Source organism: Aedes aegypti, chromosome 1 (genome assembly GCF_002204515.2).
Source record: "Aedes aegypti strain LVP_AGWG chromosome 1, AaegL5.0 Primary Assembly, whole genome shotgun sequence".
In the NCBI taxonomy this organism is placed as follows: domain Eukaryota; kingdom Metazoa; phylum Arthropoda; class Insecta; order Diptera; family Culicidae; genus Aedes; species Aedes aegypti.
The window spans coordinates 140,402,185-140,421,861 of record NC_035107.1 but is presented as its reverse complement, the minus strand read 5'-3'; the positions used below and the strand labels follow the sequence as shown (position 1 = coordinate 140,421,861).

Genomic DNA, 19,677 nt, shown 5'->3' with positions numbered 1-19,677 from the left:
AATATGTGTACAACCAAACTCAAAAGACGAGCAGCAATTACAGCGTCGTTCATATTTTTGGCATAACACCTCAACCCAAGCTCTTAGCTTAGTGTTCTAGAAGCACTTCCACAGTTATTACCCACATGATTGCTTTGCCAAAATGATTATTTTGCATTCTCATTTGTGCACGATACATAAGCACGTTTATACTTCGTGGCCAAGGATCCTGGATCGACTTGAAACTGAACTAAAATACCTTCAGCATGGCTTTACTCTATGGTAACAGAAGTTACCACAAAGCTTATAAAGGCAATTGACAGCATTTTAATGCTAATCATTTAATCAAGTTTTGTTCTAGAAATTGACTTCAAAGGATTCACAACTATGGGACGACTGCAAGGCAGTCGTATTTCAAATGACTCACTTTTGATATTTGAAGCCCTTCACAATTATCAAAAAAAAGTCAGCTCACTTTTTACACAAACAATTTCATTTTTTAATTTTGTAAATTATGCCTATCGTCCATTATGCCTAATGTCCATTATGCCAAACATCCATTGTTCCAAACGTCCATTATGCCTATCTTATTTATGCCTATCGTACTTATGCCTAACGTATTTATGCCTAACGTCATGCACCCATAAAATACAGTCATTTTATATATATGTTACATATGGCTGCATGCATCAGGCAGCGTCCATTTATTACGTAACGCTAAAATTGCAAATTTTTGACCCCCTTCCCCCGTCCATAACGCTTTTTTAATGAAAAATTTGAAATTTTTTTGTATGAACCGTACAGCTTGAGCCTACTCCCCCCCCCCCCTCCCCCTAGAGCGTTACGTACCAATATGGAATAGCTGTTGTAACACCAGAAAAAAACTCTGCAGAGAATTCAAAATAAATTTTTGAAAATGATTCTGAAGCTTCCTCCCTGGTATAGTACCAATGCGTTACATAGAATATCTTATGTTGAAACATTGTCAAATGAAATGTCAAATAAAATAATGAATATGGTTAGACAAAAATCGTTGCAATCTTCTATTGCTACAATCAATGCGTTATATATTGCAAACGTGTCTTGAATTATCACTTAAATATTCCCGGCAGCTGGGAATGGTTGCCTGATTTGTGTGCATTCCATCCGGCAGGACCTTGCCCTTTATGGCAATCCTTACCGGCAGCGGCAAACGGATACTGCGCACTGCATCCCTCTTCTATGTAGAAGTGCCAAACACCCTCTTAAATTGTTGATGACTAGCAAGGGTACGTAAGGTAGACGACGGTGACTGAACCCTGTCTGGGGGTGTGTTTTTGTTGAGTTTTGCCCAAAAATGTTGTCACACGTGCAAAATGAACAATTTTGTTCACAGAAAGCAACAAAACATTCAACATGGGCTTTAACTCAATAAAATGGAGCATCCGTGTCGAGTCAGCAATCAACAGGAGAGATAGTGACAGTGAACCGTGACTGTCTGTGTACCGACATCAAGAACATCGTTTTCATTTCCTCGCCGTACAAGTTGATAAGAGTGCGACAACATAGGATTGTACTCTATGGCGTTAACCCTTTGTCTGTGTTGTGGGGTCAATATGAACCCCAAGTCCGGTGCGGAGTCCAATATTGGGATCCACAAATATTGTTATCCTCTGTGTTGATTCGTTCAAAAAGAATGGAACTTATGTTCATAACTCCCACCACGTTGAACACGTTGATGGTAAACCTATTTACCAGCATCACTATCGTAATGACTTAAAAGCTAGCCACAATCCTAGTCTAAAAATATAAAGTATCGTTAGTAAATTGAAGATAATTGGGAAGAATTCTCGGAAACATTCTTACATAATAGGATTTTTTTTCCCAAGTAGCTCTGTAAATCAATGAAACGTATGCATATTTCAGATGTCACCCGACGACTATACAATAATAATCCTGTCACACAGAGTGACAACTGTTGAAGAACTCGAGTGACAGAGTCGTGTCGAGCGAAATTTTCGGTCGACATTGACTCCAGTCGAGTGGTTTTTAATCGACTTATAAAATAGACTCCTTATTGTGGTTTTCATATAATTGAACTTTTTCTAAAATCTGATGATAAATTTTAGAGCTATTTCTCCGATGATAAAACATCATACATTTCGAATCACTGTTGCATTCTACCAGGGCACAAACGTGCTCGTGTGAAGGCAAAGCTTAGGATAGTCTCCGGAATAGTCGGCTAAGCGGGAGAAAACAAATGTGTCATTTTGTATGAGAGAATTCATGCCATTTTTCAACAGCCTACTTGATGGGTAAAACATAGTTTACTGGAATCACTAGATTTCTAACAAATTTCTTTGAAAAAAATCTTTAAATGATTACTTCAGTTTTTGGTGACATTATTTAAATAAATTACTGAAACTGCCACTGGTTTATAATATTTTTGGATTTCTAAAATTAATTAAGGTATTGTCAAAATTGATCAACTTAGCCGAGAAGATCTGTTTCAGTGTTTCATTATGGTGGTAGGTCATCTGGCATAATGTCGTTTAGCATAATGGTCGTTTTGCATAATGAGTTTGAAATCAAGGATTTCTTTAGATGACATTCGTTTTTCCGATTCTATTGACTTGTTTTGGAGTCAATTGATACAAAATGACACTTTATTGAACAATCATGTGCTCTTGAATAAACTAAAGCATATTAGGAATGTTATTGCCAATAGTGTTTTATTACTAGAAATTACCCTTCTTTCAAATAATAATTCTTTTTTCGAGTTTAGCTATTGGAAGAAATTTTTGCACTGTAGATTGTTATTTACCCTTCTTTCAAACATTGGATGTTCTTTCTAAATATGATGTAACCATCATAATAGGTATAAACATTGTTGAACTAAAATTTGAATATATTGCATACATAGGTTGTTCTGGTGAGCTATATTTTTTAGATATTGTTTGCTTACAACTGATGGCAATCGATCACATTGATCTGCACAAGTTATCAGCGAAAAGAAAAATCGACTACTGTTGTTACTTCTATTGTTTTAATCATAAATTTGGCCTCCTTTTAATAATAGGATGTTCCTAATATTTATACTGTTATAAGATAAAAATTAGTAAAGTTAAATTATAACCATTTTCATATTTTGCTGTTCTATCAATTCTTGCAAACCGTACTTTTAGAATGATCATTACTTTAGAACCTGCTAATATCTCTACTTATTATAACAACAAACATCTCTTGATGATCGATCTTGATGATTTCGAGTTATGCTAGAAACATATTATTTCAATCACAATTTTTTTATTGTTTCCATAATTGACGGTGTATTTGACGTAGACTTCCAAAATTAAAATTATTATTGAGTCGTTCAAAAGTTTTGCCACCATTTTTTTAGATGTGTTGTTCTTTTGAGTTATGCTGTGAGGAGACTTTTTTGCGTTTGAGTCTTACACATTTAAACGACAAATTATCTGCTCTCGTTTATAGGCTATTTTTGCATTAAGCTGCAATAATAGATCTTTGAATAAGAGCTTTCAATATTTTGCGAATAAATTTTCCCTTGTTTTTTTTTTCATTTTACCAAGTAATTTTCATCAAGTGTTACGTCCCAACTGGGACCAAGCTTGACACTCAGCGAAATGTTCTATGAACGTTCCCTTTATTATGAGCTGCACATTTTCTTTACCAATTTACTATTTTAAAATATGTATATCACAACAATCTCAAAGATATTCTATGTTCTGCGATGTAGAGAAAATTATTATTTCAAAAAGATCTTCCACTAGACCCGTTACGAGTCTCATTTAGTTATGTTTTTTAATGTCACAACAATTTTTGACATCCATGGCTTGGAAAATCTTGAACGAACACCACGCTTGTTGACTGCCCCTACTCGCATAACAGTCCCATATGAATTTTCATCACTTTTGAGTTTACTTCATGAATCATGTTTATTGTTAGTGTACTTCCTGGTATCATACTCAAAATTGTTTGTTTGTATGGACAAAATGCGAAAAAAATACCAAATCATGTGCGTCCCATATTAAAAGTACCCGCATAACAGTCCCACTAGTAGATTACGGTGAAATTCAAGCAAACTTATTCCTGTTATAATTGTTGTTATATTGCATCAATGTTTTCATCCCATAAGAAAAAGGAATATTAAAAATGAAAGTGTTTTAAACCATTTTTATTCCATGAAATTATTGTTCTTGTTTGACATGACTTGATTCTTTCGCAGAATGTTTTTGGTGCGATAAATGATAGAAACATCTAGATGTTAATTCTTGCGAGAGGCTAAACAAAAAATAAAAAATAAATAGTTTCCATCCAAGGCAAACCTTAAGCTGTCATTACTCTCGTCCTCTAGCCAATTTGAACGAAATCTCTGGTAGATTCATCTTTCCACGATATGGAGGGGGAGGCTTTTTGGGCCAACATGGGAATACGCGCATCACGACTGGTATCGTCGACATGTCAAACTGTATGTTAGCGATATCTAATGATGAGAAATAAGAAGTCAACATTATGCATATCTAAGAAATGTCCAACAGCTGTTTCGAAATCAGACTAACCAAAATATGCTCGCTGGGGTACCTATTTTTCAAATCTAACATAAAGCTGCTACTGGTGAATCCAGAATACCTTCCTTATTGGCCGGCCGCAACGCCTTCTGCAAACCCAGGAATGTCTTCAGCACTGTCACTATCACCACCGTATAGTTTAATATTTTGTAGTAACTATTGAAATTAAAAGTTGAGAGTACTAATGGTAGCCAAAGAAAAAGTGCCTTGTAACCTGTAGTAAACTTGACAAAATATGTGTCAAGGTGCGCGGTAACATAGTAAGCGAGCTCCTAATAATGGGATTGGTATGCGGGTATATTTGGATTAGTTGAGAAAGTACTCGGATAACGTGTCCCACTTGCTAGTATCTTGGATTTGTACTTTGAAAATAACCGCATTAACAATATTCTAGTTCTTGAAGGTTTTCTTATACTGTATTGATAATATGTTGAATAATATCATCAGATTTTTCTGCTCCCAGCAGCGGCGTTACGAAAACTTTTTCAATTATGTTTGGATGCGTTTTTCTCGACATGATGATTTTCCTAATGGGACTGTATTGCGAGTATGGGCAGTTGAGAGCCTACCAAAAAAAATTGCTAACGAGCCCATAGCAAGGTGTTGGTACTCATACCACGCACAATGCAACAAACAATAATTTAAATGTTGCATAAGAATCACCCAGGAACACAAAAAATCATACAACTAGCGCGAACAAGTGTGTATTGGTTTGGTTCAAACAAGTATATTGAGAGTCACGTTAAATCCTGTCACTTGCAACGAAATGTACATTGCACAAAAACCAAAACCTCCAACGAATGGATCCCGACTACACGACCATTCAGTCGTCTGCATGCTGATAGGTAGTTGATAATAATTCTAAATGGTTAGAATTATAGCTCATGCCACATGGAACAAACAGCAAAAAGGTAATAAGGAAATTATCTGCATTATTTGTTAGAGTTGAATTCCCAAATGTTGTAGTTACTGCCGGAGGTCCTCCTTTCAATTCAACTTCATTCATTTAATTTCTGGAAAACCAAGGTATCAAAGTGCTTAAGAGCCCACCTTATAATCCAAGCAGAAAGGATGGTAAGACTGATTGAGGAAGCGTTTAAAAAGTATTAACTTGTCCCGCAAATACAATCTTTGGACACAGAGGAAAGAATGTACAGCCATCAAGTAGACTGCTGAAAAACGCCATGAAACGTCCCGTTCAAAAAGACAGTTCCGTTCACTCTCGTTTTTTCGACTATCCCGGTGAATATCTTAAGCTTCTTACTTCATATACTTAAACTGGGTTTAAGGCCTAAGCGATGGTGAAGAAATCGCTTATTATACACATGAACACGTCGGAGCACTTAACGAACTGTTTAGTGAAAGAATTTTCAAAATCTGATAGCTCGTTCGCATGCCATTTCGTGACATACAAACACCATTCCATTTTTATTTATACAAGAAGATAGATAGAAGATAGAAGATTATGTCTGTCGATGGTGGCAACATTCACGTTTGTTCAACCAACAAACAAATTGGGCGGATTTCAACAAAAAAGTTCGTTAGTCTTTAGATTACAAACTTGTTTGCTGGATTTTTTTGTGACACAGACAGAAGGTTAAAGGGCTCCGCACCGATGTGGTGTATATTGATTTTCATCTAGTCCAGTCAATGTTAGTTTCTGAACGCAGAAAAAAAATGTTTCTATTGTAGACGCAAACGCATAACTGTATAGTTGCCACACTTCGTGCTCCTTTTCCATCATCACCCATCAAACATATAGTGGCCCCAGTCCCAGTCATATATCAAGTTTCGCTTACTTGACTTTCTTTCTTTTCTCTCCAGACTGCACGCACTGATTGCAGGTGATTATTATCGATCGTAAACGAATCTACTCGGAGGCTCTGAGGTCTGAACGAGAGATATTCGTTGAGGCGCACACACGCGATCACCGGCTTTCCACAGTAGCGAACACTCGACTCTTTTAGAGAGTGCACACACAAATTGCGAAGAAAAACTTGACTAGTTTTCAGCAATATCGCCACTCGTCTCTACAGGGTAGAAGCACCGGTTTTGGCTAGCCTAAGAAACATGATTTTAAAAAAAATATTTATTGAGCAAATACGTCATATGAAAGCTTTCAATCCATATTAAGCAATAAAAGTATCAGAAATGAGCAGAAGTCATCTTTTCGTATTGAAAATCACGTTGTTTTATATAGGCCATCAGAACAAGTTTCAGTTACACTTTCAACTTCGTTTCCTATATTGGTAAATCACATTGATTTCTTATGAGAGTGACCAAATTAGAAATAGTCAGGCCAAATTAGGTTTAAGGCAGTTGAACTTGAAAGGGAAATGAATAATTTGTATATTTTTTATAAATTCATACGATTGAGTTCATTGAAGAAATGTGGTAAAATGAATCTTGCTGATTTACTTTAAAGAAGCAGTGTAAATCCCTCACGGACACAACTGGCACTACGGCCAAAACCGATGCGTCTACCCTACCTATTCCTTATACATCGAGGGGGATGCAAAGTTTCTTCTTCCACTTTTGTTTTCTTCCACCACTGCAGGTTACACACTTTTGCACATCAGTTATGCTACCGATGCTCGAAGCTGGTTTTTGCTGCACTTGTTTTCACGACGATGTATGAAACGATTGCTAATTGTTTGATTGATGATCAAAAGCCCTGCTAACGGATTTCGTTTCGGGGCCGGAACATAGTATAAGCTTTGTCTCGTCAAACAAACTGTAAGGGAACAAGCAGTTACACGGAAACTATGGCACAAACCCGACCACACCTTTTCAAACACAGATTGTGAATGGAGTGCGGAATTTCACGAGTCACGAGCCCTCCTTTGGCGGTGATGATGTCAGTGGTGGTGCTCGTTGCTAGATGTTGTCAGGACGAAATGGTTCCAGGGGGTGGAGAGCGTAATTGATAATCCTTGTTGCTCTGCCAGGAACAGACATTCGGCGACCGTCGCAGCTTTGTGTTAGAACGATTCGCAAAAAAATCCCTTTGCTTTTCAAGTGTGGAAAAGCCCAAAGCAATAATTTGAAAAGATAAGTCAAATTTCAGTAGGAGCGGTTGATATATTACTTTTTCAAACTACAATTTTGTGTCTGACTCGATTGAGTTGTCTCTTCTTCTTCTTCTTTCTGGCGTTACGTCCCCACTGGGACAGAGCCTGCTTCTCAGCTTAGTGTTCTTATGAGCACTTCCACAGTTATTAACTGAGAGCTTACTATGCCAATGACCATTTTTGCATGTGTATATCATGTGGCAGGTACGATGATACTCTATGCCCTGGGAAGTCGAGAAAATTTCCAACCCGAAAAGATCCTCGACCGGTGGGATTCGAACCCACGATCCTCAGCTTGGTCTTGCTGAATAGCTGCGCGTTTACCACTACGGCTATCTGGGCCCCTTGTTGTCTCAGAGAAGTCAAAAATCTTTGTTAGTGGATGCCACAGGACTGCGTGTCAAAGAAGCTTGCACGGAGAAAACAAAAAAAAACATATATAAGTATTTTTTAACTTATTTTTGAGTTATTTTTCTCTCTTTCTTTTGTTGTCAGAGAGCGAAGAGCAAAACAACCCTAAAACCGAACCTTAGTGCGTTACCTCAAATTTGAGTAAGTGGCACAGTACTGGAAGTTGAGTTATTTGATCTGCCGGTTGAGTAAAAAGAACTTAGCCAGTAGGTATTTTATTGCATGGCTGCAAATGAAAACAACTTCTACCCCATCAACTCAAAATTAGATTAACGCACGAGCCCCCCAAATTGAGTGGAATGAACTCACTTTTGTGTACTTCATTTTCTCCGTGTGGATATTATTTCTTCATACTTGCAAAAATAGAATATTTCCCCTAATGCTTACGAAAACTATCATTGTATTCACCTAACATAAACTAAACGTTCTTTATTGGACACATTCAAGTAGATATGTTGTCACGCTGAGAGGGATTTCAATAAATTGGTCAGATGAAGATAAGTATCTAGGGTCCATGCTAGATAAAAATTAAACTCCCAAAAATTACATTGAGCCGAATGTAACCAATTTATAAAATATCTTTATTCACTTATTAACAGAAAATCAAAACTTTATCTTGAGAACAAGCTTTTGATCTTCAAATAAATTATCAGGCCAGCCATGTTGTATGCTTTGCCAATATGGATTAACTGTTGTGATACCAGAAAGAGAGCTCTGCAGACGATTCAAAATAAAATTTTGAAAAGTATTCTGAAGCTCCCTTCCTGGTATAGTACTAATGAGTTACATAGAATATGCAATGTTGAAACAATGGAACAAATGATTAATAAAACTATAATAAAAAAATAAAAAAAAAATAGACAAAAATCGTTGCAATCATCTTCTTCTTCTTGGCATTACGTCCTCACTGGGACAGAGCCTGCTTCTCAGCAGTACTTCCACAGTTATTAACTGAGAGCATTACCAAAGTTGCCATTTTCGCATTCGTACATCGTGTGGCAGGTACGATGATACTCTATGCCAAGGGAAGTCAAGGAAATTTCCATTACGAAAAGATTCTCGAACGAGGGGAATTGAACCCAGACAGCTTCAGCATGGCTTTGCTTTGTAGCCGCGGACTCTAACCACTCGGCTAAGGAAGGCCGGCATTAATCTTCTATCGCCACGATTAATGTATTACATATTTAGGTTAGGTTTAGTTAATTGAAAGCGTTTTTTTTTCTCTTATAAGAAGGTGAAATCAACTCACCTGTAAAAAATTCTGAACTACTACGGCAAATGAAATGTAATATGTTGATAAAAAATACTTGTTGAAACTCGGTAAAACCGAGTTATCGGCAAATGTTGACCGAATCGCAGTAACGCTCGTCAAGATTTTGGTAAAAATTTTGGTATACCGACATCTCGGTAAGATAAATACCGAGATTCTTATTGAAAGTTAGGTAGGTTCTCAAAAAAACGAGTTGCCGAGAACGGTAAAATAATATGAGTGTTTGTCGTGTTACAAACAATGTCTAATTTATGACACTGTTATAGTATTAAGGCGTCTGTGTCAGTAATAGAGGCAACAGTAATGGGTTGAGGAATTGGAATCGTCATAAAATTATAGAAGCTCGTTTTTCATACCTGAATACGTAATTCGAAAGCTTTTCTATTCTATTTCACGTAAAAATAACCTTAGAATGATAAAATCATTGAATCTCAAAAAAAACATTGGAACATGTCCCAATAATAGTGATATTTGGTAAATGCGGTTCCTATAATAGTGGTTTACATTGACTGCCCATAACTGCAAAACAGTCACATTCGACATTTTTGACGATTTCGAGTTAATGCCGTGGAACATCATCAAATCATCAATACTTTCGACTAACTTAATAAAATCTGTGAGATTGTTCTAGAAAATTCGAAAAAAATACCAAGTTGTTTTGTCACATTGCTTAATATAACCGCATAACAGTCACATTGAGATTATACATGGGTCTCGTAATGTTGTGACAAAGAAATTTCTATCAGAATTATTTTCTGACTATTCACCCAATATGTGAGATGAGCTGTACAAAATTTTAACTTCATATAAGCATTGTTGAATTCTTGGTAATTTTTTGAAATTTTGGGGCCTTCCCATACCGACGAGAAATTCATACTTGGTACTCCATTTACTCAGTGCCTACTTTTGTCGAATGTTACAAATATGCAGTTATGGGCAGTTGATTTCCCATATGACTCGTACCACTATTATTGGTGCAAAGGAACAAAAAAGTTATCTCTACTGTTTAGATTCTAATACTTTTGATCTTCGTAGTGCTCATCAAGATATAAGTATCCATAAAAAAGTTAAAAATTGGAACTCGAAAAGTTACGCTGGTATTCGGGGAAACGAGGTTCGAGTAGCACAACCCAATAAATTACAAAGCCTGCTTTGAAACAAAAATGATGACTTCTCGCGTAACTTTTCAAAAGGACCTGTCGAACATTGAGAAGCTTTTTTTGTTTAATTTCGCTTTAATCAATATTTGAACCACTTTAACCTCTTCTGTTGCGTTTTTTGTATGCAACGCTAGCCAAGGACATTGACTTTCGATTCACGATGAAAAACTTCCTAAATGCTTCAGTATTGCATTGTTATATCGAAAGAGACGCATTGTTACATAGGCCCTTTAGTAAAGTTCAACTAGACTACTTGCTCTATTTTTCCTTCTCGCAGACATTTAATAATATTCTGGCTATCATAGTCCACAGTTTCCATAATTATTAGGTTTGGCGATTCAAGAATAATTATTTCTCTCAACACTTCTTTAAATTGCATAAAATTATTTTCAGCCAATAATCTAATCTCCTTTAGCAACAGAATCCGAAGATCCGAAACGTTTTTTACAACTTTGCCGAAACCATCATCCGTTAAACACTAAATAGAAATGAAGAAATAGTTCGACTGTATAAATCTCGGTTTTTAAATGTCAACCGAGAATCAACAAATTATCCGGTTGCTTAGCAATGAAGAACGATTTACTTCTACCCGGCATTTATTTGCTGAGATCTAATTTATTTTGTTTTCCGACTTCTCGCTTTTGCAAATCTCGGTTAAAATTAGCCGAGATACGACATTCTAAATTTAGTGTGCAGGGTGTCCCAGAAAGTATGGGCACGACTTTGATAATGAGAATAATAGTAAATTTCCGAACATAGAAATATTTGTATTTTTTGTATTTTTATACGGTTGTGATTGTGATAATTTTGTCTGATCGGGAGCATCGCCCAGGCCGTTACTGGTTTGAATCCTTCACAAACTGAATATTTCTTTTTAGCTTTCATTTCCAGCTGTCACCCTGTCAAGCTTAAAAACACCAGCCGTTATAACCGGTCAAGTCAAAACAGAAAAAATCGTACTTTTCATGCCATACATGGTTTTAGCTGTTTTATCTTTCTAGAATTCTTCACTTTTTTGTGTTAGCTTATGTTTTCTTTGGATTGTTTACTACTACTGCTGCGCTTTATGTCGTTATTTTTTAGATAACTCTGAATCAACAATGGTAACAAAACTCGATTTTACTGTAAGATTTAGTAGAACTCGATCGAAAAAATCAAAACCGGAAAGAGAAACATAAGAAGATATGACAGATATCTTGATATGTTGTGATCAGATAAACTCATCGTAATAGGCTGTTTTCCATCACGATCTGTCAATCTGTCATGAAGCGGCGTACTTTCCTGCAAAGAAATAAGCAGTATGGTAATAGTTATTAAGCAACTGAAACCAGTGCTGTAATGATCCATTACGCAACTGTTTTGAGTTGCGTAATGAATTATGAAACAACAATTTTTCAGAAATTGTGAATATATTCCGATATAATTTCTGATACCCTCAAGTGATCTTCTGCAAAATTGCAAAAAATGTTGTACGTTACTCGTTGCAGATCTCGATTTTTACAGCACTCGTCGTAATTATTCAACTCGGCAAGCTACTATTTTAAGGTATACTTGCGCATGGTTATGAAATTCTGTATGTAGTATGGGAAATGCATTGAAACGTGAGTACTTGAGTTCACTAAATGATCCAGAATATTGTCCTACTTAACATAATTTAGTTACATGATCAAGATGACTTTGTAATGCTATAAAGCACTTGAGCCTAGTAAAACAAGTCAATTGCGAGAAATCATTATGATATGTAAGTGTAGCTTATCATTAACAGCATGTGAACACGATTAACCGTATTAGAACACCTTTTTTATCTATTTAAAATTAGTACTTATAATGGTTACGTAACGAAAAGAGCGTAATTCAACGTTTTGACGATTTTTTGATTCAAAACTTCGTCCAGAACATACAAACAACTAATCAAACCAATTTTGAACCTCGTTTTGAGGGTATATTTCTTCTGATAACCATGATAAATGAAAATCCGTATAAATATCACTGTTTTCCTTTGCATTTGTGGATCTATACCTTCAAAAAGGCGTAACTTCAAAACGGTTCCTACCTTTAAAAAAAATGCCCTTACATGCAGCTTTGCTATAGAAAACGACTGTTGAGCTCAGATTTGATGGTGATTTGTTGCTGATAATAACGATTTGGGCAGCACCTTAAATAACTTTTTACATTAAAAGCTTTAATTTTAGAAAATCAATTCTTATCTTGACAGCACATAACATACATTTTTGTTTTGTTGAAAACTACCAGTTTTTGTTTCATTCAAATCTTTTTTCGTGATAAGTTCATGTATAATTATAATAAATCTTTGATTAAAACTTTATTTGGCTTTTTACGAGAATACTTGAAACAATGGTTACATTCGAAAAAAAAAACACGTGTTTCTCTTCACATAAGACAATATCATAAAAGTTGACCTCTTCAGGTATTTTGAGTAGAAATAAAAATTAAACATTTTAGATTTATGTAACTTGAATTCCTATTTTGTTGGATAGGCAAATTAAGTTTTGGATTCATACATTTTTTAATGTAAATATAAGGATTTGGTTTTGATCATTAGGGGCCTTCCTTAGCGGAGCGGTTAGAGTCCACGGCTACAAAGCAGAACCATGCTGAAGGTGTCTAGGTTCGATTCCCGGTCGATCCAATTTCTTTTCGTAAAGGAGATTTCCTTGACTTCCCTGGGTATAGAGCATCATCGTACCTGCCACACGATATACGAATGCGAAAATGGCAACTAAGGCAAAGAAAGCTCTCAGTTAATAACTGTGGAAATGCTGAGTAGCCGGCTCTGCCCCAGTGGGGACGTTAATGCCAAGAAGAAGAAGTTTTTGATCATTTTCAAATCAACCACGGCTGGAATCGTATTTTGTGTTTCAATACAAACTTCATGAATTTCAATAATAATATCGATGTTCACAAATATAAATATATTTTTAGATATTTTGATACGCACTTTCTTACCCGTCACAAATTTTGTAAAACAAAGTTGGTCAGTAATAACGCGATTTGTGCAAAACTGATAAGATATGCTTCTGGGCAAAGTTACGTCATTAACCCCTCTACCGACAGTTTCATTTTCTTATCACAAAAAATATTCAAACAGCGATAACTTTTTTTTGTTTTTCGATATATTTGCACCATTTTTCTACAAGCCTTCAAAAAACTCTTCTCTTGTTAAAATCTGTATCAATATTGATTATTGAACATGTGGTTTTGAAGATATTCAAATGCTCCTTGGGGGACCAACATTCCCCATATAAAGTTTTTTTTGACCGTCATTTTGGGTTTGGGAATTTTTCCAAGAAACTAAAATGCGGGCTATACAATGTCAGGTTAGAAGGAGGTCTAACCTCTGACAAAATCATTGGTATATTTTTTTACAACTTACTATCATTGAAGTATTGTTTCGAACAGTCAATGATCGATTATGAGAAAAATTCTGTAGGCTGAGATATTTACGTGAATTATGGCAAAACGTTGGTCCCCCAAGAAATTTCTGAATACCTCCGGATCCAGATGACCAATTATTAACATTTATACAAATTCTTAAAATAATGTCAAAAACAAAAAAGTTAACGCTGTTTGAATATTTTTTTGTGGTAAAAAAAAATGAAACTGCCGGTAGAGGGGTTAATGTATTAATGACGTAACTGATTAGTAAAATTATTCACTCAAAATTTGCTAGCTACTCTTGTTGGGTGAAATTATCAATAGTGTGAAAATCAGATTTCCATCTGCACAAGGCTTGAATTGACAGTATGGTGAAGTCGTTCCCATACTTTCTGGGATACCTTATAATATCAGGTCCAATTATAAATTGGATCATCATTCGAGGATCACAAATGTTTAAATACTTTTGCTCAAAAACTAAGTGCAATAATCCCGACAGAACTACAGATTTTTAGGTTCATCATTCAGAGTCGGTTTCGATAAAATGCGATTAAATTCCGAATTATTCTGACCACCATAAACGTTTGCCGTCTTCCCCGAAAACATAATTTTCCAAATTAATCACTCTACCATGTGACGAAATTCAAGATTATTCGCACCACCGAACTTATGTTACAACTGCGCCGAAAACATTCATAAAATATTTCCAGAAACATTTATTGCAAAGAATCATACTGACGATTATATAGGGTAGGTGATCAATCAGTGGCAGGGTGTTATTTATAATGATTTCATCGAATTAGACACATTGAATTGAAACACGAAATAGTTGAACACATAGTTTAAATGGATTCAAAATCGATGAATTGCCAATAAAACTTTCTCACTTGTACCAATAGTTGCGGTAAAGTGTTCCTATAATGGAGGAATCCATGAAAAACATCAAATACCGCAACTATGGGAACACAAATTGAAAATATACCACAACGAAAGGAGCAGTGTATCAAAAGTAGAGGTCGTTACTTTCCGTTACAACAATAAACTTTCATTTCTTTTTTTGAATTTGATTTAATAAAGTAGAATCGTGCTTAGTACCTCCACTATCGGAACATTTACCTTACTGATATTTGAAAACGGTGTATTTCAGCGATGTGTGCCGGCCATATTTATAGCGTTAATTTTCAAAATTATATACCGTCAAGCTACCATTCACCGTGCATTTAAGAAAAATTTGCACTTCAAAAAATTATACAGCGTGCAATTATATAATAATTTAGGGAAAAATCTAAAGTAGTGATCCATAACAAAAAATTACTCAAAAATTATGTTTGAAAATGTAATATTAAGGTCGCCTCGTACCGTTCTATGTCACCATTTACCGTGCACACTAGTGCACCATTCACCGTGCGTATAGTTTTCGTCATGATTTAATTTTGTATCTCGAAGAAACGTTGTTGATGGTGCAACTATGTTGCTAGTAGTGTGCGCACTCATTCAAATTCAGTATTCAAATCATCATTAACAATAAAAACCATAAAAAAAATAAAATTGTCTAAATCATTATTTTTTCATTAAAACCGTTATAGGAGGTTTGACTGTATTGTCCAAACCATTCCATATTCACTCAAAAACTAAATATGAAGTAGTTTAATGACAACATAACAATAAGTCTAATATTACCGAATAGTTTCATGCCTTTTACACTAATGCACGGTAATAGGAACCGTATATATTGAAAAGGGTCCATTCACCGTGCATTTGGGTTTCGACTGGAACAAAATAAAAAATTCTAATTTGCATAGAATCTTATTGCTCATACGATGAAATACATCTTACTAATAGTATCCACAGTGAAAACTTGTTGAAATTTTAAAAAAATTCATACTCTATCGTTAAAATGAAAAAATGTGATTTTTGGCGTTTCAACTAAGAGTGTTGAAAAATATCATTATCAAACAGAATTCACAAGATTTTGACTACATAAACTAGGTTTTTCAAAATGCTTTGTGACAAAAACTACTTCATTTCATCAGTTTTATCTTATTCTGCTGACAAAAGAATAATTTGTGAAAATTGTATGAATATTCTGTAGGAATTTGTATATGTGTACGGTGAATGGAGGCCGCACGGTGACTGGTGACTTAACGGTATCACATTGTCACGAGGTACATTTTCAAGAACAGGTCAATAAGAAACGTGGACTCCTCAAGGATTCGAATTCTTGATTTTCACTATGTATTCCAAATCATAATAAAGTACGACGGGCATCAAGGTCTAAATCTACACACTTAGATTTTTTCACGAGCTCTGCTGTGCGAATCTCGCTTTTTCAATTTTAACCGAGACTCAGCTAACCAATTGTCCGGTTGCTTAGCAACGAAGCACGTTTTACTGATACTCGGCTTTTATTTCCTGAGATCTCTGGAAATTTGTTTGCCTACTACTCGGCTGTGCGAATTTCGGTTAAAATAAGTTACTCATAAATCACCTTTTTCATTGTAAAATTTGCCTCCTAATAATACTATGCAACTAAAAATAAACACAATCTGTTTGAAAAATTTGTGGACAAAATATGATATTAGTGCATTTCCAAATTGAAAAATTAGGGCATATCAGTCTCTATTATGAACTGTCAACTCATATACTGCTCGTAAACGCATGTCAGCCCCATGTTTGAAGGATTCAAAAAAGACAATAATGAGTTCATGGGTAACGAGTACTATGTGCAAGTACTATGTGAGTACTATGTGCAAGTTTATATTTTTTACATATCAATAGCATCAAAATGAGTAATCTTTTGTGGTTATGCTTAATCAATGTTTCCCAATTTTTTTCAACGCCAATATTTTTCTGAAATCGTCCTCTAGTAACACAAATAATTTGGATCAATATCTCATAAAAAGGGGCCGACCACTAAATACGTAAGACAGTTTTAGCAATTTCTCTACCCCTTTCTGAAAAACATGAAATATTTGACTGTATTTTTTTGATAAGAATCTTTTTTTTCATTGATATCAAACTCTAACAAAGGATGTATGTTTATAAACTCAATATCTGCCTTTTTATCTTTCAGAACTTGTACATTAAAAATAAGAGTTCTATTTTAGGACAATCCATTTTTAATCCCCAGCATTCTGGAGCAGACGCATACTGTAACGAAGCAAACGACAACATAAAGACTACCACTAGCGGAGAGCAGAACTTAAAGAGAGCGATGAGCATAGCATACCGTATAATGTTGACTACCCAGCTGTGTTTAGCTGACTCCCGCAAAATAGTCCTACAGTAATAACGTTGACTAGGTATTGGCCCTATGTGAGCAGCGAACACCTACCAATATCAGCCCATCCAGGATTCCAACAAAAGAGGAACCATTCTAGAAGAAAGCAGATATGATGGTGAGTAAGCTAGCTACCCGAGCAGGAGCGAATAACTCGTATTTAACTTTGCATACTATATTTTGATATTATGGTATAATATACCTTAATTAGGTATTGCTCAGCAAACCAGGTATTGTCCACACCTTAATTTCGGATGATTATGGTATTGAAAATATGTTTTAAAGCAATTATAAAAACCTCATTGAGGTATTGTATAGCTATAATAAAGGACAACTTGAGGTATTGAACTACACAGTTAAAAATAATGAAGATTACACGTCATGTAAACTTCATTTATGCGATGTAAACATGACGTCCTGTAAATGTAAGTCTGGAATCATGTAAATATGTGTTGTATATCACGTAATCACACAGGATCCTGTTGGATTACAATACATATAATTGAAGTTTACATGACATATCATGTAAATATCCATGATATACCACACTCCAATTATGTGCATCATATGTCTCAGAAATTTACACGTTTCGTTCGAACTGTGTATGATTGAACAATTTAATTTCTACAGACTCCCTCCCTTACTCGATATTTCCTATCTTTATATCGAGTTAGAAAATTATAGTAAAAGCTGGTTTTCATGGCTACGTCAATGGTCCTTCGGGTAACATTTGCATTGATTTTGTTATTTATAACTCGAAACCCCCCTAACTCGATGATCCCTTAAATATTGAATTATGGAGAGTTGACTGAATATGAAAATTCATTATGTATTATTGAGGTATTGCAATACCTGACCTAATGCTCAATTTAGGTTTTGGTGAGATATTGTTTGAGGTGTTTTACCTCTTTTATACCTTATACCATGTGGTAAGTATTTGAAAACATCTAGTATTTATGCAATACCTTAGTTTGGTATTCTGCAATAATTATCTTCTGCTCGGGATAGGCAACCGTCATCACAATGAAAGCTCAGCAGAGAGTTCCAGGATAACGGCATCTATGAATCACGAAACTGGCCCAGACAAGGACTGTCCATGAATCATAAAACAATCCAGGACAAAACCAACAAACGAATTTGGAAAGCACTTTTGTATGCATAATGTCGGTCGAATAGCGATAACAAACCATAAACGGCGAAGCAAATTAAGATAGTCAGTCATGTTCGCAGCCTAGGGACATAATTGCACTCATCATCACCAAATAAGGCCTTCTCGCTACAATAGAACGTCAATACCCTGTAGGGCCACAAAGTCTTCTTCTAATGCAGTTTCTGTTCCTTTTAGCACTTACCGGTTTCGTTTGTCTACGGGTTCTTTTTTGCACTTCTGTGTATCCGCTGTGCTCTTCGCCACTTAAATCAGTAGTCGCTGTTTGACTCAAATCCTCTTTCACAGATGTGGAACGATGTCGATCACTAATTTTCCAGTGGCTCGTTTCGCTTTGTGCAGTGATTCGAGCAAAAATTCCGTTTTTTTATTATCGCTCTCGAACAGTATTTTCTTCTTTTAACTCGACACACAAAATATGCAATGTATTATCTTGTAGGAATGGCGATTCGGGCTCAAAACTACTTTCGGGCTCACTTTTGCATAAACTTTATAATGGTTTTTTTTTTAAATTTCCCCTTTCTGCCTTTCTTCTTCACACTGGTGGATGGCTTTTTCAAAACTATCAGAAGCACGTTATCAATTATATTTTGATGACTTGGTTTCTTGACAAGAAAGCGCAGGTTATTTTCCTTCTGAAATTTTCTGTTTAACGGATCGAAAAACGATAATTTTTTGATACTTCACACGACAATTACAACTTCACTAAGTACTTCTCAACAAAGAATCGACAAAGGACCGATACTACCGACTCACGATACTTCGGGGAAAACGATGTGCTCAACTTCACGGACAGAGTTGGAATGAAGCTAGTCCAGAAAAAATGTTGTAACGCCGCTACGGCAAAAATAATATTGTTTGATGTTTAAAATTTGTCGATATATTTAACATGGTTCATCGTCCAGAGCAACTGGAGAAATGAGAGAAAGAGATTATGAATAGTGAGCTTCCCAGATGGTAGGCGAAGGTAAAGACTGAGAGTCCGGTTGTGTTCAGGAGAGTTGTGAGCAATGTTATGCTCTAATCATAGTAAGCTTTGACAAGTGAGAGAAGAGAAATACTCACTGATCGTGCCCGGAAAAGATGGTGGAGCTATGAATGTATGGTGCAATCAAATTAATACAGCCATCCGTTGATCAAGTTCAAGAGTAGAGAAGGAAAAACTGTGAAGACATATCACCGGCGTCACAAGAAATCGTATTGCCTTCCTAGCGGGCAACAAGGTCGTGGTAATTCGTTTTGGCTTTAGATGCAGTTAATTATTACGGTAGTTTGCAAACCCTCGCAGTATCAATTCTGAGGGCGATTGCAATACATTAAGAGTTTTGATAGCACATGTGCAGATGAATGGATTATTGGGTATAGAGGTACATC

The 19,677-nt window shown here is 35.6% G+C and overlaps 1 protein-coding gene across 6 annotated transcripts in view; it reads right to left on the bottom strand.

The window, feature by feature from the left end:
- Positions 1-19,158, bottom strand: part of LOC5578659 (protein singed) — a 126,883-nt gene extending 107,725 nt beyond the window's left edge. For 3 of the 6 annotated variants that reach the window (XM_021848835.1, XM_021848850.1, XM_001663950.2), the window contains exon 1: positions 18,488-19,158. The gene's annotated coding sequence lies outside the window, so the exon portion shown is untranslated. Of the gene's footprint in view, positions 1-6,346; positions 6,609-7,036; positions 7,367-18,487 lie in introns of those variants that run through there. The other 3 variants (XM_021848839.1, XM_021848846.1, XM_021848855.1) reach the window with 3 other exon arrangements.
- Between the last annotated feature and the right edge of the window lie 519 nt (positions 19,159-19,677).